We start from the raw sequence: 24,656 nt of genomic DNA on the forward strand, positions 1-24,656 counted from the left end.
AAAGTGTCTGCTGTAAGGGGGGCGACATTTTGTGTGGGCTATTTTTCATTAGCAGGATCCAGCCAGAAGGAGAGCCGGCACTTCAGACAAGTAGATCTGCGGGTCCCGGCAGCGGCAAGCAGAGGGGTAAGCTTGGTCTCGGCAGCAGTGCAGCGCATCGATAGGCCCGCAGACCCCCGTTGCCCACACTTACTCAGCGTCTCCCCGCGACCATAGGGTCTGCGGAGCTATTGCCCAGTAGCATTAATATCACCTGCGTCAGGCTTTTCTTATATTGCCAGGTGCCGGAATCAAGCGAAAAATATTATTTCCACTGGAATAGACATTTTTTGTTTAAATAGGCCCCTTTATGTGTTAATACTGCATGTGCTGGGATAATTCATGTTCCCGCAGTCTCATTGCTGACTGTGTTCCCATATTGCCCACCGGGATAGAGAACTTGCCCTTTCCGGCCTGCACAAGGGTGAGTGAGCGTTCCCGGCTGTCTGTAGCGGACAGGACGTCTCTGTAATGTGCCGATTAGTGGCAGCACTCCACGGGCGATGTGAGACCCATGTCACATTCTGCCTCCCTGCTAAATATTTGAAGATGTCCAATCTCTGTAATGGGAATTCTATTTTTAGCTTCGTGAAATGTGAGTAATTGATTTTGCCAAAAAGTAATCCCCTATCTGTTCCCACAGTGCTCAGCTCCGACATCAAAACACATCAAAAACCTGGCTGAGGATTCAGATTAGAGGCAATAATTGGGCGATCTGCGGAATCAGATAAAAGAAAACAGAGGATACGACTGATAAACTGGAGGCCCCAGAAGGAGAAGATACAGAAATGAAAGGACTAAACGGGAGATCAGATTAGAGTAAGTGGCGATAAGTTACCGGTTAACTCTGTCAGTGCCGGAGACGTGGAGCCACTTACGGGAGCATTGCGGAGGGATGGCTGTATATAGAACACGCATTGAGCTTGCCATGTGCTAGCTTTCTTCTGTGTATTATACTCATCCATGCAGGAGGCGGAGCTCTGTCGGTGAAGCCGGGGGCGTGGCATCAAAACGCGTGGCAGCATCGGTGGCGTGGGTGAGTGATCACGTCATTCGGGGTGCCCCCAAACACTATTCAATGCCAGATTACCAGCTTTGTCAAGTGGGCAAGTCTCATGCATGCCCATTTATTAAGCTTGGTGGGGTGGACGGAGATGCCAACCAATCAGCTCCTAACTGCCAGGTTACAGGGAATTGAGGGGTAGATTTATTAAGCTCGGTGAAGTCTGATCTTTATTACTGGCCAATCAGCTCCTACCTGTTGTTTTTCAAACCAATCCTGTAACTTCATTGTTAGGAGCTGATTGGTCGGTGATAAAGTACCAGCCATATTATCACTTCACCGAGCTTAATAAATCTGCCCGTGAGTGGCTGCTGAATAATCACTTTTTACTTTATCACTTCACCTGAATTAATACATCTGCCCCATATTAAATTAAGTAAATTGTGTTTATATGTCACCTAAGCAGTGTTGGACTGGAACATGAAGGGCCCATTAGGGAAATGTAGTGGTCGGGGCCCATGTTTATGGGTGTGGCCAATCTCCAAAAGGGGTGTGGCCAACTGTCAGGCTGGAACCTGATCCCTAGAGAAGGAGGTGGATTCCCAGGCAGTGGGGCCCACCCTGGGTTCCCCTGTACCATGTGGGCCACACTAACCCTGCCTTTAGACTCCGTTGCGTGGTGAGGGACAGGATTCTTGTGTTTGTCCCAATATTTTATTATTGGAAGCCACAAGCGCTGGTTTTGCCTATTAAATCATTCATAAATTATTTTAATTGTTCAACCAGCTGCAGCACAAAGTGTCTGATGTGCGCACTGTCGGTGCATAATTGGACATGGAAGGTGCAGAATGGCCATTGCTGCCGGAGATAGTGCAGCTCAGTTACTGGCAAAGACACGCCTCCCCCACTGACAGCCACTCCCCAGTTACTTTCCTTGTGCCTCTGTATATGAATTGTGGCAGCGGGTGGGTTGTAACAGACACAGACGTATCCTCATGCAACCAGTCCCAATAGGCCGTGTCATACATCGGGACAGGTGATAGCTAACAAGCATGGAATAAATTAGGCCTTCATTTTATTCCTCGGCTGTCACCTGCAAGACACACACCCCCCCCCTCTCCCCCCACAATGAGCCTGATACATTTCTACTTGGTCCCCAGAGTATTCGCTCCGGGGACCGATGGTGGGGCTCTGCGCATATGCGTATTTGCATATGTGCAGGGCCGCTGTACAAACGCCTTTGGGGACTATCACAGTCACCGAGGCGTTCCTATGGGGAGGGGAGTGTGCAGGGAGCAGCATCAGGAGTATGCCCAGCATTTTATGGGCGTGCAGCAGTGAAGTGTTCCACTGTTTGCAGATTATAGGGGAGGCAACGGCACCTATATCGGTACTTGTTTCCTAGAACGGCGCCCACGATTTTGATCTTAGGCATCGCAAGGAAAAAAATCGCGTCGGTCGCAACGCATGGGGCCAAAAAAACGCATGCGATGCGACCGACGCGATTACCGCGATTTCACATAGGGAACAATGTTAAATGGCCCACAGACCCCAAATAGCCACCCTGAAGTGTGAAATGGCCCCCCCCAATTGTTAACACCACCCCACGATCAACGTCAACCCAAAGCGTGGCGAGCTCAGCGGTACGCGTCCTCCGACCTTTTCATACCCCCACTATCCACATCGGCGTGGAGTTGAGAATAGAAAGTGTGGCGAACGGACGCGGAACACGCTCCCGAAGCGCAGCTAGCCCCGCGACAGGACACGGATTACTTAACATGTATTCCGCGTCCCCTCGCCACGCTTCGGGCTCGGTGGCTCGCCACACTTTCTATTCTCAAGGATACAGCATAGGTCCTGAAACACTAGATGGCAGCAGAGGACACCTTATCTGTACTTGTGATGGCATCAGCCCTGGTCACAGAGATTAATCCACTACCAACCAATATTGTGCTACACAGGTCTAAACGGTGACAGTGACATCACAATGGATAACTTTGTCATGAAACATTGTATGACAATGACACCAAACTTATGTCGACCTTTTTTTTTGTGTTGACCACTTACATGTTGACATTTTTTCACTGACGACATGTGCATGTCTACCATTTGTTGTCTACCCATTGGCGGTCTATCTAGACACTGTAGATTTTTTGGTACTCTTTACTTAGTGCGGCGCCCGTCGCGGGCATCGCGGGTACATTAATGTATGGCCGCGACGCGACCGACGCGATGCCCGCGATTTGCCATTGAAATCAATGTAAAACATAAAAATCGTGTCGGTCGCGTCGCGGCCGGCCATAAACGTACCCGCGATGCCCGCGACGCGATGCTCACGATTTCCCATAGGGAACAATGTTAAAAGTCGCGATGGACCCGATTTTAGTGTTAAATGGCTCAATCAACCCGATTTGGCCATAGGAATCAATGTTAAATGGGCCACAGAGCCCATTAACCCTTAATTGTCCCCCCAATTTTTTAACGCCACCCCACGATCCACGCGAACCCGAAGCGTGGCGAGCGCAGCGAGCCCGCGAGGGGCGGCGGTACGCGTCCTCCGACCTTTTCATGCCCTACTATCCACGTCGGCGTGGTGTGAGAATATAATAGTGTGGCGAGCGCAGCGAGCCACCGAGCCCGAAGCGTGGCGAGCGCAGCGAGCCCCGCGAGGGGACGCGGATACCTTCACAGGTAGACGCGTCCCCTCGCGGGCTTCACAGGTGTCCGTGGCGACCCGGACACCTGTGAAGCCCACGAGGGGACGCGTCTACCTGTGAAGGTATCCGCGTCCCCTCGCGGGGCTCGCTGCGCTCGCCACGCTTCGGGCTCGGTGGCTCGCTGCGCTCGCCACACTATTATATTCTCACACCACGCCGACGTGGATAGTAGGGCATGAAAAGGTCGGAGGACGCGTACCGCCGCCCCTCGCGGGCTCGCTGCGCTCGCCACGCTTCGGGTTCGCGTGGATCGTGGGGTGGCGTTAAAATTTTTTGGGGACATTTAAGGGTTAATTGGGCCTAATTCAGGGTTAATATGGCCAAATCGGGTCAATTGAGCCATTTAACAGTGAAATCGCGGTCAATCAGCCTTTTTTAACATTGTTCCCTATGGGAAAATCGCGGTGATCGCGGTCATCGCGGGCATCGCGACCATCCAATTTTACCCGCGATGCCCGCGATTACCGCGATCACCGCGATTTTTACCCGCGATGACCACGATTTTGATCGCTGGCGCCGTGCTAAGTGAAGAGTACCGATTTTTTAATCCGGAACCCGGTAGACAAGCTATGCAGTACAGAATTTATATCCTGCAGGAGCGCCTGGTTTTTCTATGTGTATTTTTTCAAAAGAACTATATTAAATAGGTAATACATGTAAAGTAATCCGCGTCCCATTGCGGGGCTCGGTGGCTCGCTGTGCTCGCCACGCTATATAAAATCAACTCCACGCCCACGTGGATAGTGGGGGTATGAAAACGTTGGAGGATGCGTAAAACATCATTGTATGTCATACAATGCTATTTATTGTATACAGGCGGGGAGACAGCTGCCCCAACTCCGCCCCAGGACGCTGCGGCTGAGGACACAGTCCAACGCTGCTGGGAATGACGCTGAGGAGGAGGAGAGAGCTCTCAGCCAATCAGCGGCCGCCCAGTCTTTTGAATAGGATTTCTTCCTATTCTCCTGCCGCGCCCCCGGTCTCTGCTCTGCGTCTGCGGTCCCCGCCTGCCGCTACATCTCCTGCCGCTCCCCCAGACCGGTCCCTGCTCCCAGCCTGCCGATGCCGCTGCCGATCCCCCGGACGCTGCTCTCCGATCCCCGTCTACCTCTACAACTGACCTTGCCCGCTACCTCTCCAGCAGCACCCACCGGACCCTCCTCTGCTGACGCTTCCCTGGGTTTTTTGCATGTGATAAATCGCATCAGATTTATCACATGTACTAATGGCACATCAAGTGCCAAAGTACATGTGATAAATGCTGGGGGAGCTCAGGGTAGTCGGGGCCGACTTGTCCTTAGGACAAGTGCCCTAGTGTATGGGGGCCCTTAGAGTCTTGCTTGACTGTGTGGGGAGTCTCCCAGAACACTGGTGTGGGTTGTAATGTCTGATCCTGGCTTGTCCTGATGCGTACTTGAATATATGCTCTGAGCTGCTCAGCAAAGTTCACCTGCCTGTATCACCAGTCTGTTACCTGATATTTCTCTCTCATGAAGATTACTTGGACTGGGCAAGATCTTAGTACAGTGTGAAGATTTGTACATATTGAAATAACTGTTTGGTATTTCAGTATGATGACATCTAGAGCAGGGGTGGGCAACAGGCGGGCCGTGGGCTGCTGTATATGTGTCCGATGGCGGCTGTGTGGGCACGGCGTAGTCCTGTATAGCCGACGCTCAGCCTGTGCGTAGTAGATGCCAGGTGCGGCCTGGCGCATGCGCGAAAGGCCGCAGGACTACACTGCACACACACAGCTGCCACCGACACACATATGCCAAGCCGCCCACTCCCCTCATGCCACTACAGCTGTAGCACCTCCGCCGAGGATGGGTGAGTTGCCGTGACTGCATGGGGCAGCAATTGGCGCCATTTTCAAGGCTGGCACACAGGTGTTTGGAATGTCTAAAGAGTGACAGGTGTGTGGCATTACTAATGGGGGCAGGTGTGTGACATTACTAATGGGGGCAGGTGTGTGGCATTACTAATGGGGGCAGGTGTGTGGCATTACTAATGTAAGGGGCAAGTATAAGGGGCCTACTATTGTGTTACATGATGTGTAAAAGGGGTATATGGTGTGCTACAATACATTCAAAGACACACCCCCTTTTGAGTGACCACACCCCCTATTTCTGGAGTGCCCTCAAATATCTGCTGGAAGTATTAAGTGCAGGGTTGCACTTCTGGTAAATCGGGTCCCCCCTCCCGGCCCCCCGGAAAGAGGGACAACCCTCCAGCAAAGCCGTCCGGCTCCCGCGCCCCTCCCCCCCCCCGTGTGTGTGTGGGGGGGGGTTCCGCAGGTCAAATGCCGTGAATTGCGCCATTTTAGCCCCACCCACCGCAGTGCAATGTCTTAAAAATGCATTGCATGTCGGGGCGTGGCTAAAAAACAGCACAATCGTTCTGGTCACGCCGACATTCAAATAGCCACCCGTGTGGCTCCGCCCCCCCCCCACCCCCTGAGCTGGCAGCCCTCTCCCGGAAAGGGCAGCCAGAATGTAGGCAAGTATGATTAAGTGGCCGCCAGCTGAAATAATTGTCCACCCCTGGCCACTTATAGGAAACCACTAGGAAACTAATTGAAAACAAGATAGATAAACAGGTAGCAGTGTCGTTTCTTCCACAAATACAGTAGATCTAAAGGCTCCCAAACACTGTGTGACTTCTCCTCCGGGCGGCAGGATCACATGCGGCGTATTGGATGCGGTCCTTTGCATGCGATATATATTTTTGCATGCAATCCTAGCCAAGCAGGCCTGGCTCAGAAGCAATCCTGGGGATTACTTCTCAAACAGGGGCGACTTGGAGGGTCCCGTGTGATGTGACAGTGCCGCGCATTGCATCAGACCCGCTGTCAGTCACCTGCAGTTTGGGTTCTTTGCAGCAATCAATCACAGGAAAAGAACCCAAATTGCAGATAAATCGCCGAGAGTATGGGGGCCTTTACTGCTTTGGGGCGCATCTGAATTTGGTAAGTCATTATATGATTTGCCTCTCAGATGTCGCAGTATATGTTTCCAGGTGTCCCCATCACACTGCTTTTTAAAAATTGGGAAAGTAGAGTAACATACAAACCGCACAGGGGGTGAGATTTAATAGGATGAGATTTTCAGAAAGTGAGAGATTTGGTGAGAAATCTCCAAGTTTTTTTTTAAAGCGGCAATCATTTATACTGCAAAATCAAACTGGTTTAGCAGTGTAAATGATTGCCGCTTTAAAAAAACTGGAGATTTCTCACCAAATCTCTCACTTTCTGAATCTCTCATCCTATTAAATCTCACCCAGGGTGTCTGGTCTCTGAGAACATTCACCCATTGCTGTCTGCTGTAGATCTGACACAGAACATTGTATACATGTGTTTGGGCAGCAAATGTCATATTTTTTTCTGGGAGCCAAATGGCCTAGAAATGGCCCTAATCTTTGCACAACTTTTGGTGTGATTTCTGAATTATTTATATGGAATAATAGATGTTTTGCAAATTAAGCTGAAACTTGTCAGTGCATTCTATCACAACAGCGCATATAGATGGTTCTAACTTAACAAGTCAACAACAAAATGAATACTGCGTTGGTCCATGGTGGCTGTGCCACTACCAATTCTTAAATAACTGGTAACCCCATCGCCAAGGGGCCACGCCCGATAGCCATGCAGTAACAGCCACGGGTGGGGAGGGGGTGGGGGGGGGGGGGGGGTAGGGGGTGGGTTTCTTTGTCTCAGGATCCCAAGCCTGTTTTGTGGGTCTCTTTGTCTCAGGTTCCCAAGCCTGTATGTGGGTCTCTTTGTCTTCGGTTCCCAAGCCTGTATGTGGGTCTCTTTGTCTTCGGTTCCCAAGCCTGTATGTGGGTCTCTTTGTCTTCGGTTCCCAAGCCTGTATGTGGGTCTCTTTGTCTTCGGTTCCCAAGCCTGTATGTGGGTCTCTTTGTCTTCGGTTCCCAAGCCTGTATGTGGGTCTCTTTGTCTTCGGTTCCCAAGCCTGTATGTGGGTCTCTTTGTCTTCGGTTCCCAAGCCTGTATGTGGGTCTCTTTGTCTTCGGTTCCCAAGCCTGTATGTGGGTCTCTTTGTCTCAGGTTCCCAAGCCTGTATGTGGGTCTCTTTGTCTTCGGTTCCCAAGCCTGTATGTGGGTCTCTTTGTCTTCGGTTCCCAAGCCTGTATGTGGGTCTCTTTGTCTTCGGTTCCCAAGCCTGTATGTGGGTCTCTTTGTCTTCGGTTCCCAAGCCTGTATGTGGGTCTCTTTGTCTTCGGTTCCCAAGCCTGTATGTGGGTCTCTTTGTCTTCGGTTCCCAAGCCTGTATTTGGGTCTCTTTTTGGTTCCCAAGCCTGTATTTGGGTCTCTTTTTGGTTCCCAAGCCAGAGCTGTTGCTTTAATTCATGCAGAAGAATTTTCTCTTCATGCAGAAGAATTTTCTCTTCCTCTTGATATGTCTTGTATGTGGTAATTTGATTGCATTTGCATCTTTTTCTGCCTTCTTAAGCGACTCCTCTTCATCCATAAACCAAACACGTTTTTTGGGTTTCTCTGGTGTTTCCTCTCTGACTGTATCAATGCCGTCTGTTTCTGTTATGCTCCCGCTGTCCTCTTCATCCATGCTCCCGCTGTTGTTACATCCAGTATCAATATCAGGTTCTGACTTTATAGCTGATTTTTTTCTTTTGAAGATGTAATACAAGAAGGCGATGTTAACTGCAAGAGATGCAACAGCGACACAGGTAATGGCAATCATCAATCCTGTGTATACAGAAATGTCGGCACCTTCTGTTGTCGGGGCATGGTCTGTAGAGAATCCTACGTATGGGACTTCAGACGTCACAGTAGTTGTTTCTTTGCCAGTTGTAATAAATAATCCTAGAACTAAAAATGTCCAGAAACACGAACACTTAATTTTTGTGTCTTTCTCCTCTGAAAACTACCTTTCAAATGGCTGAAACTGTAGCTGTGCGTGACATCACATGGAACTCAGCATCATTGTGATGCGTCCTGTGATGTCATAATGACAGGAAATGGCTGGGGCCTTCTAAGGGGAAATCTGTGAAGGTATATTCTATTATGCGATATTATGTGTTTTAAACAAGAACTGTTAAAATAATGTAATCACATAAATGGGCAATTAACGCACAGAGTCTTTTTGAGGTATCAAAGTCTAACCGGGGTCTTATTTATATAGCATACCTCCCAACATGACCCATGCCAGGAGGGACACAATGCTCTGTTCCTGGACTTTCCTCTTAATTTATGGATTGCCTTCACCTGTGTGGGACTGGTTAATTGAAAAGTAAGGTGTTTTACCACAGGTGATGGTAATCATACATTAAGTGGAAAGTTCAGAACAGAGCATTGTGTCCCTCCTGGAGAGGGTCATGTTGGGAGGTATGCTGATGTAGTGGTATATGTAGTGTGTGCTGATATGAGGCTATATGCACTTATTCAGTGTGTGCTGATGTTGTGGTATATATGCAATGTGTGCTGATGTGGTGGTATATATGCAATGTGTGCTGATATGGGGGTATATGCAGTTATTCAGTCTGTGCTGACGTGTTGGTATATATGCAATGTGTGCTGATATGGGGATATATGCAGTTATTCAGTGTGTGCTGATGTGGTGGTATATGCAGTTATTCAGTCTGTGCTGATGTGTTGGTATATATGCAATGTGTGCTGATGTGGTGGTATATATGCAATGTGTGCTGATATGGGGGTATATGCAGTTATTCAGTCTGTGCTGACGTGTTGGTATATATGCAATGTGTGCTGATATGGGGGTATATGCAGTTATTCAGTCTGTGCTGATGTGTTGGTATATATGCAATGTGTGCTGATATGGGGATATATGCAGTTATTCAGTGTGTGCTGATGTGGTGGTATATGCAGTTATTCAGTCTGTGCTGATGTGTTGGTATATATGCAATGTGTGCTGATATGAGGCTATATGCACTTATTCAGTGTGTGCTGATGTTGTGGTATATATGCAATGTGTGCTGATGTGGTGGTATATATGCAATGTGTGCTGATATGGGGGTATATGCAGTTATTCAGTCTGTGCTGACGTGTTGGTATATATGCAATGTGTGCTGATATGGGGGTATATGCAGTTATTCAGTCTGTGCTGATGTGTTGGTATATATGCAATGTGTGCTGATATGGGGATATATGCAGTTATTCAGTGTGTGCTGATGTGGTGGTATATATGCAATGTGTGCTGATATGGGGGTATATGCAGTTATTCAGTGTGTGCTATTGTGGTGGTATATATGCAATGTGTGCTGATATGGGGGTATATGCAGTTATTCAGTGTGTGCTTCTATGGGGGTATATATGCAATGCAGAGGCGGAACAAGAGAGTTATGGGCCCAGGTGCAAAAATATAGTCTGGGCCCCCCAAACACACATAGAAAAATGCATAGTGTTTTTTTTTTTGTTTGTTTCCTTCAAATTTAAAGCCCAATATACATTATGCCGTACACTGTAATGCTAATTACACATTCACACACCGTAATGCCCATTACTCATTATGCTACATGTAATTCCCCACAGTACTTATAAGGTTAATACCCCAATTATTGCCCCTTACACAATGCCCCCAGTAGTGTCCATTACATATAATGCCCCCAGTAGTGCCCCTTACAATAATGCTCACTATGTTTTGCAGCCCGGCATGAGGCATCTATCCTGGCAGCGGAATGGTTGGGTCTGGTTGGGAGAGAGCAGGTGAGATGCACACAGAGGAGATAGACAGGGAGAGAACAGGAGAGAGGCACACAGAGGAGATAGACAGGGAGAGAACAGGAGAGAGGCATGCAGGGGGAGAGATAAGGAAGTCCCTAGCTGTCTATTCCTTGCAGTATCCCTGGGGTTGGTGTCCACTTCTGTCGGTCTGACTCCTGGCTTGGAGTAGTAAGTCCAGGGCTGACAGTTCCCTTCAATTGCTACCTGTGCACAGGTCCCAGCTCCATATTTATATGGGGGCTGTTAATGTCGATTAAATATGACCAAAGAAACAATAAGTGAAAAGCGCAGGTTACGTATTATGGGGGGGGGTGTGGCTTGGCGTGGCATGGAGTAGCAGCAGTGTGCTGTAGCTCCCTCCGTTATCCTGAGGCTGAGCTCCGATATGTCCCCGGGGAGGCACTGAGGGGGATAAGCGCAATCCTTGTATTACTGAGAAGGGATGAGGTAAAGAGCCCCTTGCTCGAGATATTGCTGTGAAGGTCTGATCGGCGAGAGATACAAGCGGGGAAAAGCACAGAGTGTGAAACTAGGTTCCGGGGCTGTGTTCCTGCCCGGCCGCATAGAAGTGGTGCACCAGCCGCCGGAGAGACGCTGAGAGCGGCACGTGGGAGGCGACGCTGGTGAGGTGAGATACAGAGCTAGCGGCAGCTCAAACGGAGGCGGCAGCAACTTGTGGAGGCTCCCGAAAAAACCAAACGACAGGTGCAAATTAACTACCGGCTGGTATTGTGAGGAGGGTGAGTGTGTGCCCCCGCTGGAATCAGAGAAGGGAAGCAGGGAGGAGGACTGGACCGTGACAAGCCTGGTGAGTTGAACTTGCCCCGCTGTGAACTGTGCAGTGTTAATACTATAGAATATCTACAATACACAACTGCGCATTGAAGCAACAAGCAGACTGTACTGAGGGCGATACACACCCTGCAAACCCTATATAATTATAACTGAACTTACCTGATTGATGGTACTAAACTGCAAGAGTGAGACTACAGCTATTGGGCCATAGTGCAAAAACTTATCAAATATACCAAATACATCCACGCCTAAACAGCTGGGTTGTCTAAATACTGTAACAGGTGTGCTGACCCCCTAAAAGGACAAGGGCATAAAACCAGGGATTGATATATCTCCTGAGCCCCCCGGGACAGGGAAATTGGATAATAAGACAAACACAAACTTCCTTATCTCACTTGAGAAAGCTTGTAAAATGGGCAAAACGGGTGCAGCAGCTGCTGCCGCAGCTAAATTGGAAAGATACGCGCGTAGCACTCAAGCAGCAAAGTCACATACTCAAAGTATACCAAGTTCACCGGCGTCACAACCTGATGCAGATGTCTCAATATGTGACGCAAGCCAACCAACACAACAGATAATTCAGGCAATCTCTGACTCAGAACATAGAGTAACTGAGAAAATAGCCCAGGTTCAATCTGATGTAACCTTGCTGAGGCATGATCTTCAAAAAATCAGGGAAAGAGTAAAAGAGACGGAGAATCGCATTTCGCAATTAGAAGATGATACGATGCCTCTAAAAAATTAAGTAGAGGAGCTATCTTCTCAAATGGGAGCTATGTGTTTCAAGCTATCTGATTTAGAGGGCAGATTGAGACGAAATAATATTCGAATTGTAGGTCTCCCAGAGAGTACAGAGGGAGCCGATCCGGGTAAATTTGCTGAAGATTGGCTTATACAGTTATTCACAAAAGAAGTCTTTTCCCAACAATTTGCAATAGAGCGGGCCCACAGAATACCAGGCGGTCTGCCCAAGCCCGGAGCCCCTGCAAGAACTCTGATTGTTCGTCTCCTACACTTTAAAGATAGGGATACAATCCTGCGGCTGGCTCGATTAAAAGGAACTCTGTTATATGGGAGTCACACAGTTGCTATCTATCCGGACTATGCGAGGGAGGTGCAGAAAAATCGGGCCAGTTTTGCTCAGGTGAAACGTAAACTACGAGCTAATAACATACAGTATTCCATGCAATTTCCTGCGAAATTGCGAGTGATATATGAAAACTCTACACACTTCTTTACCAATGCTGCAGAAGCAGAGAACTGGGCCGAGCTTAAACTGCGGATGCAGTAAAGAGAAGGATATGCAACTCCGCGTTTATAAAGAGCCTTCACTATCATCTAGAATTTCACGATGATTTTTTCTCGGGACCAAGGATGTTCTTTCCTTTTTGGGGGGGGGGTGGGGGGGGGGGGGGGGGGGGGAGGATAAAAATATTAATTTTTTTTTTTTTTTTTTCTCTTTTTTTTCCCCTTGCTGTACGATGGAGGAAAGTGCAGAACTGATATCAGACCCAAAGGCTGGACTATGTGTCAATCTGGGGTCTATGAGGCATATAGATTTAGGTGCTATCTATGTGCAGGATGAAGAAAGTAATAAACACCACGGTTCTAATTTAAGGGATTTGGTATCCATGTACTGAACGTTATATTAATATTTATTATTATAAGCTTATAGCTGTGAGGGGAAAATTTTTTTTTTTTTTTTTTGTTCCGGGATGGAAGTGTAATAATTATTAATAACTATACCAGTTTTTTTATGTTGGGCTGTGTGCCGATTGGTGCTTTTTTGAGACGCACAGCTCTATGCGCAGAATGTAGAAAGTACTAAAAATTCAAAAAGTTAAAGCCCTAAATTAAGAGATTTTTATATCTATGAGCTGAATGCTATGGTAATATTTACTGGTGTAAGCTAGTATTGATATTGCTCGCTTATGCTTGCTAATGCTAAATTCTTCTTCCCCGTCCCTTCCCCTTTTTTTTTTTTTTTTTTTTTTTTTTTTGATGGGCTGTGTGTCGATTTGAGTTTTATGAGGCACTCAGTTCTATGTGAAGAATGTAGAAAGTATTAAATGCTAAGAATGTTAAAGTCCTAAATTAAGTGATCTCTATATCTATGAGCTGCATGATATGGTAATGTTTACTGGTACAAGTTAACATTGATATGGTTTGCTTATGATTGCTCATGTAAAAATTCTTCCTAGCATGAATTGCTGCCAGAGCTTTCTCTGTTTCCTGACTCTTTCTTTTTTTTCTTTTTTTTTTTTTTTTTTTTTTTTCCCTCGCCTTCTCTCTTTCTCTCTTCTCTCTCTCCTCCTGTTCATTCTGTTTCCCCTCCCTTTTCTTATTCTTTTTCTCCTTCTTGTGCTCCCCTTGGATGGCTTACCGGGGAAGACGGAGGAAATTGCTAATTAATCTACTATATACAAATTAGGAGGGAGCTCTCATATGCCACAAAAGGGTTCTTATTTCCCTACGCCCCCTAAAAAAGAGGGAAAATGAGGGTAGCAGGGAGGGTAATAGGTATTCCTAGGGAGAAGGTAATACAGGGAGGGTTAGGGTGGGTGGGGTGGGTGGTGTATGTATGTATGTGTTTTTTTTATGCTCAAAATGTTAAAGAAAATAGGTCATCGGGTACAAAAATGTTGGTTAAAATGCATGGCTGCAATGCAAAAATAAAAGCCCCCGCTATTAGGCTGCATCATATTCAGAATCGCTACCAAGTAGAAGATATTGTGAAAATTAACAAACTATACCAAGTAAATGGTTAAACATATACAAGGTATCAAAATTATGGGCTGGAATGTAAGAGGCCTTAATAATAAGGTCAAAAGGGCCCTAGTTATGTCGCAGATTCGTAAGGTGTCAGCAGACATAATTTGTTTATCTGAGACACACTTGCAGGGGGACAAAGTAAATGCGTTGAAAAAGCCATGGATTTCTACCATGATTCATTCAACCTTTACCAACAATGCCAGAGGGGTCGCAGTATTAATTAGAAAAAACGTAAACTTTCAAATGGTAGATAATAAGATCGACACAAAAGGCAGATTTATATTCATCAAAGCTATCGTGAATTATAAGTTAATGTACATCCTTGCAATATATATCCCGCCACCATATAACAACGAGATCATGCAAGAAGTTCTGAGATTTACCTCTACTTCTCCAGAAATTCCTATAATTTGTATAGGAGACTTCAATAATGTTATGTGTAAGAAAGCTGATCGTTGGAAAGTGGTGGGGGGGAATATAATCAGTCAAGATCTAATGGCACCCACTGGGTTTGCCAAAGTAATAAACGAGATTGGTCTGATGGATATATGGAGATTGAGAAACCCAGAGACTCAGCAGTTCTCCTGCTACTCTGCAACGTATAACACATACTCACGAATTGATTTAATTCTCATTTCCCCTATATTGGCCCCCATGATTATGGATATAAGCTATTTGCCACATGGGATCTCTGATCATTCTCCTACTCTTATGACAGTAGATTTAACTTTGGATAGAGGAGAAACCACATGGAAATTAAATCCTTTCTGGTTGGATCAACTGGGCACAGGAGAGGAACTGATGCGTGATTGGGAGGGATATGTTTTAGATAACGAGGATTACCCTAAAAATAACATCAAGCATGATGCCTTTAAAGCAGTAATAAGAGGCTCCTTTATAAAAAAAATTGCGGAGATAAAAAGAAAAACTAAGAAAGAGGAGCACGATCTATTAAATAAATTCCAGCAGTTAGAACAACAATATCTGCTTAGTAGACAGGAGAACATCCGTACGCAAGTAGCACAGGCTAAACAGGACTGGGTGGATTATTTGTATGCGAAATCAAAGAGACAGTTGCAATTCTCTAGGCATAGACAATATTATGAAACAGATCTGGGGGGTAGTCAATTAGCTTTCTTAGCCCGGAATGAGAGCGCAAGCAATACAATCTCAAGCATAATAAACTCTCATGGAGAAATGTGTTATACAGCTGGAGAGATGGTCTCAGCCTTTACTGCCTATTATACGCAATTATATGACACAGCACATGCACTTGACCAAGGTCAGTTAGAAGAATATTTAGGGTCCATAAAGATGCCGGCTCTGTCCGAGACGGACGCAAATAGGTTAGAGATGCCATTCACAAGAGAGGAGGTAGGGCGAGCTGTATCATCACTACCAATCTCAAAGGCACCAGGCAGAGATGGTATACCGATGGAGGTATATAAGAGATATTCAGATTTTTTTATACCTTACCTAACAGATTTCTTTAATGCATTATTAGAACAGGACACTCTACCAACCTCTATGTCAGAATCACTGATTATTCTTATAGCAAAACAGGACAAGGACCCCACACTCCCAGAATCATACCGGCCAATCTCCTTACTTAATACAGATGTCAAAATCTTAGCCAAATTATTAGCGATGCGATTAAATAACGTAATAACTACACTAATACATACAGATCAAGCAGGCTTTATGCCAGAGAGAATGGTATCGCAAAACTTAAGACGACTATACTGCCACCTGCAGAGGAGACAGAATAGAGACTCGAATGCTTTGGTTGCATCTCTTGATGCAGCCAAGGCATTTGACACGGTGGACTGGGAGTTTATGTGGGCAGTCCTTAGGAAACTATCATTTGGATCCCAATTTATCAAGTGGGTTCAACTGCTATACTCATGCCCAGTAGCTAGAGTGGCAGTTAATGGGTACATATCAAAGTCCTTTAGCTTGAGAAGGGGCACGAGGCAGGGATGTCCCCTGTCACCGGCCCTCTTCTCTTTAGTTATAGAACCACTGGCATGTGCAATCCGGGCAGACCCAGAAATTAAGGGTATTCAAGTAGGGGATAGGAAAGAGGTTATAGCCTTATATGCGGACGACATACTCCTTTTTTTGGAAGATGCTGGGCACTCACTCAAAAAAACTCTGAAAATAATTGAGAGATACGGCGGTTATGCCGGACTACATATTAACTGGGATAAATCTAGTATATTCCCAGTATCGGGTCACATACCCACCGATAAGCCCGCATCTCCACTAAAATGGACGTTAAAAATGAAATATCTGGGTATATGGATTACTGTAGATCCCAAACAATATGTGGACTTAAATGTCCAACCAATAACTGACAACTTTAAGAACCGCACTCGGGCTTGGAAAAAACTGCCCCTAACACTCACCGGACGCATAAATTTATTTAAAATGGCAGTGCAACCAAAGTACCTATATGCCTGGCACAACTCACCGGTGTACATCCCTAAAAAGGTGTTCGATGCAGTAGAAAAAGTAGTAGTTTCCTTCATATGGAACAATAAGACTCCACGTATTTCAGTTAGTACCCTGTACAATGGGAAAAACGGGGGGGGATTGGCCCTTCCAAATCTCAGAAAATACTATTTAGCCGCCCAGGCAACACACCTGGTAGACTGGGTTAAAAATTCAACAGATGCATTCATGCAGGAGTATTTAAAGGAACAAATGGGCCAGAGTACATCTTCGCTTGCAATACTGTTGGCTGGGAATGCTTCGCATAGGCTCCCCCCAATAATACGGCAAGCGATAATGATATGGAGAAAGCTCCATTCAAGTGTTAACTGGATGGGGATAGACCCAGAAGTGCCCATATGGTCCAACCAGAAATATAAGGAACTGGGGAAATTAACTCCCAACCCTATTTGGCAGCAAAAAGGGATCACAGACATTAGCCATATATATGAGAACGGGCTGCTTAAGTCCTTTGAGAAATTGCAAACTGAATTTGACGTGCCAAAAACGCTATTTTATAGTTTTCTGCAGTTAAGACATGCAATAATTGCCCAGTTTGAGGGATTAGAACTAGAGATATCGGAGTCCCCAATTAAAAAATTGCTTACGAGTATGGGCAAAAAGAGTAGAATCTCCAAAATATACAGTGTACTAAATTCACCAGACATGTGCCCCTCAATGGAGAGGTTGAAAACGAGGTGGGAGACAGACCTAGGGCCAATAGAGAGGGTTGATTGGGAATCAATACTAGGATCAATTAAAGGGGCAACTTCCTCAGTAAGATATCAACAGATATATTACTACATACTCCATCGGACATATCGGACACCGGTAGGGATGTATAAAGCTGGATTAAGGGTGGATGATAGATGCCCTAGATGCAAGATGACTGGAGCGGATTTTTTACACATGATATGGCTATGCCCAATGATAAGATCACTCTGGGAAAAGGCTTGGAAGGATATAGAGACAGTAGCCCCTGGAGTAACTCAATTGAACCCGAGAACTTGCTTACTGGGTTTAGAAATAGGAAGGGAACAGACGCCTATGCTACACTCGTTTGTCCGCACTATGACTACCCTAGTAAAGGTTTTGATAGCCCGGGCTTGGTTTTCAATAAAGGCTCCAACAGTGACAGAATGGAGAGTTCTAACGGGAGATGTAATGCAGCACGAGAAATTTATGTTCTATACAAGGAAAACTAGAAAGAAATTCCATGATAAATGGGATAAATGGAATGCTTATTATTTGAGATATCAAAAAGTTGGGTAGCAAGAATGAGAGTTACCAGGAATCTATGGCGTGATAGTATGTATAAGAAATTGTTTTTTCCTCTCCCCCCTTTTTTTTTTTTTTTTTTTTTTTTTTGAAATACACGGTGTGATTATAATGGATAATGCACAGGAGGATTATATATCTTGCAATTGAAAGATTAAGAGAAATAAACATATTAATAAGGGATTGTTTGTCAAACAATATAATTGTGAAGGGAAGTACATAAAATATGAAGGGAAGCACACAGAATACAGAAAGTGGAAAGGAATAAACATATCGAGTTAGAAAGATAGTGAAATGAATATATACATATTGCTCACTTTTTTATTTTTTTATATATATTTTTTTTTTTTTTTTTTTTTTTTTTTTTAACTTTACACTGTATTGCACGATAAGTGGTCTTAAGACCCGACACTTTGGTGGTCACCAGTATAATGGGAGAGGGAGGGGGGAGGGTATGAGGGAGGGAGGGGGCAGGGGAGAGAGGAAAGAGCGAAAAACAAAATATATACTAATAATAGGTATTATAAAGGCTGTAATAAAAAGTATAGCAGGCAGTCACTAGATCTGTGAAACCAATAGAGTACCTGATGACCTAAAAATAATATGACGCTATGTAATGTAAAAATAATGATCTAAAAAAAAAAAAAAAAAAAAAAAAAAAAAATAATATGACTCTATGTAATGTAAGTGAGCATTGTTTGTGAGGGGGGGGGGGATAAAATGTAAGTCACATGTAAAGAATATGTAACAATCGTTTTGACAAAAGATTGTGCGGGGGGTTTCCCACAGCTACATGTATGTATGTCGTTTTTATAATTTATATGTGATGAAGAAAAATAAAGAACTACTAAAATTAAAAATAAAAAAAAAAAATGCGAATAACAGACACAACCACAGTATAGAAGTAAGGAGATAGAAACTCCGTAAAAAAAGATGTATTTAAGTCCCTAATGGACAAAAGGGGGTTACAGGAATAGAAAATACAGGTATAACAGGTAATACAATAGACTAACAATGAATACAATAATCAGGCTCTACTAGGGGAAGAAAACAGATACAGGATACAATCAGCCAACAATACAATAAAAATAAGTACCGTGAATGCAACCGTTTACCGTCTCATCAAATATGCGCAGCGCAGTCCGGTCGGAGCTCGCTATCGTTCAGGGTTGAACTATAGCCCGGTCGAAGGTCAGGGAAAGGAAGATGTGACCAAGGCCGCCCTGGGTCACCTATCTTATAGGGTCAGAAGGGGGAGGTCAAAGGCCATTCCTTTTGGTCGGAGGTCGTATGTCAGGTCCTCTGTGATTGGGGGTAAAATGATGCACCTGGTTTGAATAGGTGCAGGGGAGTGAACTTTGGAGTCCTTTGTTACGTCAGTATCGTCGTCAGGGGTTGTAAATAGCTGTAAGAACCGGTTACATCTGGATTCTTATACCTTTTTCAACAGAAACTGTCCTGGGAATATGGATTATGTCCATAACTATCGGGCCGTGTGTATTGCGAAATATTCGCAATGACCGGAATACTGCGCATAAGAAACGGAACGTAACGGTACTAAACATGATACAGACGGATGTAAGCAATGCTAACTAAGCTATGTGTGGCGTTCTAAACCTTTAACTATATTTTATTTAGTGTCAGTATGTTCTTATGAATTTATGTGTAATAGTATGGCTACTCTTCTGGTCCACTTTGTCACACAGACTCGGGTATGGAAACTTTATTTGCGCAACTCTGCGAACCAAAATGGCGGCCATACTATCGTAAAATGGCGTGTATGCAACTCGACTTTAACAGTCCACCCTTTAACAGTAAATATAAAACTGTTACAATACAAACATTTTACATAACAATACAGAAATTCATAATCCTAACAGAGAAATTGGGATCCGTGAATTAAACATATAAGGGGAGTAAACCATCTGCTCTTTGGCCGATCCAGGATCATGGATAAACGATGGGCCGCATTTATCGAACAATCTACTCAGGGTGACGAAGGATAATGTACAATTTTTGGGATAAAAATAAAAACAGGGGAGGTTACAACATATACACTTTCACAAATATGGTTTCTTTAAAGGGAGGTGGTTTCGATTCTCGGGTCATATACCAAACCTTGTCTTCCTCTGCATCTCTCGTTCTTACACTCATGATTTCGGTACGTTTTGTCTTTCCCCGGGTCACCACCTTTAAACATTTGAACAGTAACACAAAGACTATGATGGCACCACCGATACAGAGAAGGAGTTTTCCTATGTTAGCTATGATTCCTTGCGCCCATTCTCCTAAACCGGAGAACCAGTGCATTGGATTCAACCAGGAGGTCCATTCGCTAACTTTGTTACCTATTTCTGCCAGGCTGATATTGTGTTCCCTTCTAAATTCCCATTTAAGCTGAAGAATCTCATCCATCCGATGATCGATGATTTCTTCTGGGTCTTCAGTATTGTTGGTGATATATGTACAACATTTCACCCCAAACTGTGTAGAGAGGGTGACACAATATCCTCCTGTCATAGCTGTTAGATAGTTCAACACCATCCGATGTTGGACTAGCTCTCTTTTATATGCTTGTAACTCCTTCCCAGTGTATCTAAAGGTGTCATCATAAATCTCAGTGATGTTATCTACCAAGCTGGCTAATGCTTGGATATACTTAAAATTTATGACTCCTCTGGCGGTATGGGTGATATCTAATGCAATGAGGAGTTGGATACCGAATGACTTGTGTATCATTTCAGAAGCTAGGGGTTCTTTCTTGATTTGTTAAATCCCTTTTATGGATTTGATCATAATGGGTATGAGTGTAAGGAGGAGGTATACCTCTGTGTATGCTTACCATCTTCTCATGTGTGAGGGTCATCACTTCAGGTAACACTCTACCTAAATAACAAATTCCAACGTAGTTCATGGAGAGCCATTTGTACGCCCTTCTACCACAAATATAATAAACATCGTTAGGGAGAAAATAAGGGACAGAGTATTTCATGATCTTGTCACACATTATCCATAAGAACATCCCCGTCCCCTGCTCCCTGACTCGTTCCTCACAGGTTTTTGGCTGTAGGGTCATATTACAGTAGCCGGCTGATACTCTGCCGGCCATCATTTTATTTCTCTTCACCGTGTAGACATATTTATAGTGTCTCCCACTGGTTCGGATCTTTTACAATAATTCCTTATCAATAGGCTCTCCATCTGGACGCTGGGAGTAAGTTATTGTCTGGTTGTGCCATGTCACTTCCCAAGTACCAATCGTTCTGGAACTCGAGAAGTTCATACATACCAGGGATTTGTCCACTTGGTATGGGTGTAATCTAAGACTAGGGGACCTGGTATACAGGTATCTCTTATCCAGTGGCCTCCCTTTATTTAATACGCTTATCTCCGAAATATTAAGCGGGTATGGGACTAGGCCTACACTACTCCTTTTATGTAGCACTTGTGAACACACCCAGCATTCTGTTTGGTTTAAGACCTTACCCACTAGTGAGTGGTAATCACTCAATGGATGTCGGCCTGTAGTTGCCTTACTTGTCGACTGACATCGCTGGATGCATTCTTCTTCCATTTTCGGTTGACAATATCTACAGACACAGTACTCACCAGACAATAACTCATCACATAGCCCTTGAACTACGTTTTCCTCATACCTTTTACCTTCTCCTGCTATGGGCAAAGTATCAAGCTGGTTTAGGGATTCTACCTCACCCATATCTGGGTCCATTATTACACTGTCAGAACTCCGCTCCGATCGCTCTAGAATGTGGCAGCCACCGAGTATCCTTGAATGAGGAAGAGGAAACAGGAAGAAAACAAAGAAATAGATGTACAACTGTGAACCTGTTGCTTGGAGTCCTTCCATCATCTCTACCAGGGGACCTTTATTTGCTCTGCTCTTTGACCTTTGCTCGCTCAGGTTGCTTGACCTTGGCTGCCTTTCAGTCTTCCCGGAACAATGCTTCTAGCGATACTTCTTCTCTTTCGCTCTCTGCACACTGGGACTCTGGGTTACTGGCTTTCTTGCAGTGGGACGAATGTATCCAAGTCTCTCTCTCTGCGACTTTAATTGATGTAGTGCTGGTCAACAAAACTTGGTACGGTCCTTCCCAACGGTCTATCAAACAACCTGAGCGTAAAAAATTTCGGATCATAACAAAGTCTCCTGGTTTAAGATTATGACAATTCTCGATAGGCATATCAGGTGTTAATAAATTCAGCTCCTTTTGTTGTTTCCTTAGCTGTTTGTTTAGCTTTAGGATATACTGTACAGTTAGCTCATTGTTACACTTGAGATCATCCTGTGGGTCTATCATGACGTGTGGCTGCCGACCAAACAATATCTCGAAGGGGGACAAGTTGAGCGGAGCCCTGGGAGTGGTCCTAATGCTATACAGCACAATAGGCAGTGCCTCTGGCCATAACAACCCTGTTTCAGCCATGACTTTACCCAATTTGTTCTTAATAGTACCATTCATTCTCTCAACTTTGGCGCTCGCCTGGGGACGATATGGAGTATGAAGTTTACTATTAATCCCCAGGAGTTTACACATGATTTGGAAGACCTCTCCTGTGAAATGAGTGCCTCTGTCACTCTCAATGACCTTTGAGATACCATATCTACAGACAAACTCCTGACATATTTTCTTTGCTGTAAAGGTAGCAGTGTTGGAGGCAGCGGGGAAAGCCTCCACCCAGCTGGAAAACATGTCAACACATACTAATACATATTTCAAATTTCTACAGGGTGGTAACTGTATGAAGTCGATTTGTATTACCTGGAAAGGGCCTTCTGTAGGAGGGATGTGGGATGGCTCTGTTGGGATGGCTTTTCCAACGTTCTTCCTCAAACAGGTGAGGCATGACATTGCCACTCTACCTGCTTGAGAAGCGAACCCTGGTGCACACCAGTAGGCCTTTACCAGCTTGCACATACCTTCCTTCCCAAGATGTGTCAGCCCATGGGCCGCCTCGGCTAGACTAGGAAGGTATGCCCTGGGGGCCACTGGTTTCCCGTGTCCATCTCTCCAAAGTCCGGTGGACTCTTGGCCACATCCCTTCGACTTCCATACTGCTCTTTCCTGTGGGGAACACAAATTCTGCATGTCTATCAGTTTGGATGTGGATACCATGTTCAGTGTACAAAGGTTTGTAGGATGGGTGAAAATATTTACAGGGCATGCGGCCCTTTTCGCTGCCTCATCAGCGCGGCTGTTACCAAGCGACACCGGGTCCTTCTCTGATGTGTGAGCTTTGCACTTGATAACAGCCACTCTGTCTGGGAGCTGGATAGCTCCCAGAAGTCTTCTAATGTATGTCGCATGCGCCACTGGTGTGCCAGCCGCCGTCATGAAATTTCGGAGGCGCCATAGGGCTCCAAAATCATGCACTACTCCGAAAGCATATCTGGAGTCGGTATATATGTTAACTGATTTTCCTTTGGCCAGTTCACATGCTCTGGTCAGTGCCACCAGTTCTGCTACTTGTGCTGAGTGAGGTGGTCCCAAGGGTTCAGCTTCCACAATACCTTCTCCATCTACTACCGCGTAGCCTGTGCACAGCTCTCCCGTCTCCGTCTGTCTATGACAGCTACCATCAGTGAATAAGGTTATGTCTACCTCACTTAATGGACTGTCGCTTATGTCAGGACGTGCTGTAAACGTCTGATTCAGGTAGGTCATGCAATCATGCTTGTCCTCACCCTCACTAAACTCTGCTTTACCATATTCAGCAACATTCCCATCACCCTCCACCCTTTGTGCCTTGTAGGGCACATGAGGAAGGAATGTGGCTGGGTTTAGTGTGTTGCATCTTTTGATGGTAATATTTACTGGGGCCATCAGCGCCAGTTCCCACTTTGTGAACCGTGCTGAGGACACATGACGTGTTTGGGCAGAATTTAGGAGGGCAGAGACAGCATAGGGAGCATGAACAGTTAAATCGTGTCCCAACACCACATCCTCACTCTTGTTTACTAGTTGTGCTATTGCGGCCACACTTCGTAAGCAAGTTGGGAGTGAGCGTGCTACTGTGTCCAGCTGGCCACTGTAGTACGCTACTGGTCGGTTGGCATCACCATGTTTTTGGACAAGTACTCCTGCCGCACACCCAGCTGATTCAGTTCCGTACAGTTCAAAGGGTTTCCCATAATCTGGCATTCCCAGTGCTGGGGCCTTTGTTAGGCTCACCTTTAGTTCCTCGAAAGCCAGCTCAGATTCCTCATTATGAGAGACCCGGTCTGGCTTAGTTGAGGAAACCATCTCTTGTAGTGGTAATGCCAGAATAGAGAACCCTGGGATCCAATTGCGACAGTATCCACACATGCCTAAGAACGTACGGATCTGGTGCTGGGTCTGTGGCAGTACCATGTTCTGAATCGCTTGGATTCGGTCGTCGGTGAGGTGTCTCAGCCCTTGGGTAAGGCAGTGGCCCAGATACTTAACCCTGGTCTGGCATAATTGTAGCTTATCCTTTGATACTTTATGTCCTGTCTCTGAGAGATGCATCAGCAGCTGTCTAGTGTCATCTACTGATGACTCCAGTGACTCAGAACACAACAATAAGTCATCGACATATTGTATTAGTATCGAACCACTCATGGGTTGAAAGGATTGTAAACAATCATGCAAGGCCTGGGAGAAGATGCTGGGGCTGTCTATGAATCCCTGGGGGAGTCGTGTCCAGGTATACTGTACTCCTCTGTAGGTAAAGGCGAACAGATACTGGCTGTCAGGGTGTAAAGGGACAGAGAAGAACGCAGAACACAAATCAATGACAGTGAAATGAGTACAATGAGGTGGTATTTGCATCAGGATGACAGCTGGGTTTGGCACTA

General features: G+C 45.3%; 1 long non-coding RNA gene across 8 annotated transcripts in view; it reads left to right on the plus strand.

Annotated features, from left to right (window-relative positions):
* LOC146035212 (uncharacterized) overlaps positions 1-24,656 on the plus strand; it is a 286,716-nt gene that overhangs the window by 108,468 nt on the left and 153,592 nt on the right. For 6 of the 8 annotated variants that reach the window (XR_014460598.1, XR_014460591.1, XR_014460592.1 and 3 more), the window contains one exon: positions 683-858. This is a non-coding gene — a long non-coding RNA (uncharacterized LOC146035212). Of the gene's footprint in view, positions 1-682; positions 859-1,008; positions 1,076-8,415; positions 8,467-24,656 lie in introns of all 8 variants that reach the window. The other 2 variants (XR_014460597.1, XR_014460593.1) reach the window with 2 other exon arrangements.

The sequence above is a fragment of the Crinia signifera genome, chromosome 9 (assembly GCF_055691185.1).
Source record: "Crinia signifera chromosome 9, ASM5569118v1, whole genome shotgun sequence".
NCBI lineage: Eukaryota > Metazoa > Chordata > Amphibia > Anura > Myobatrachidae > Crinia > Crinia signifera.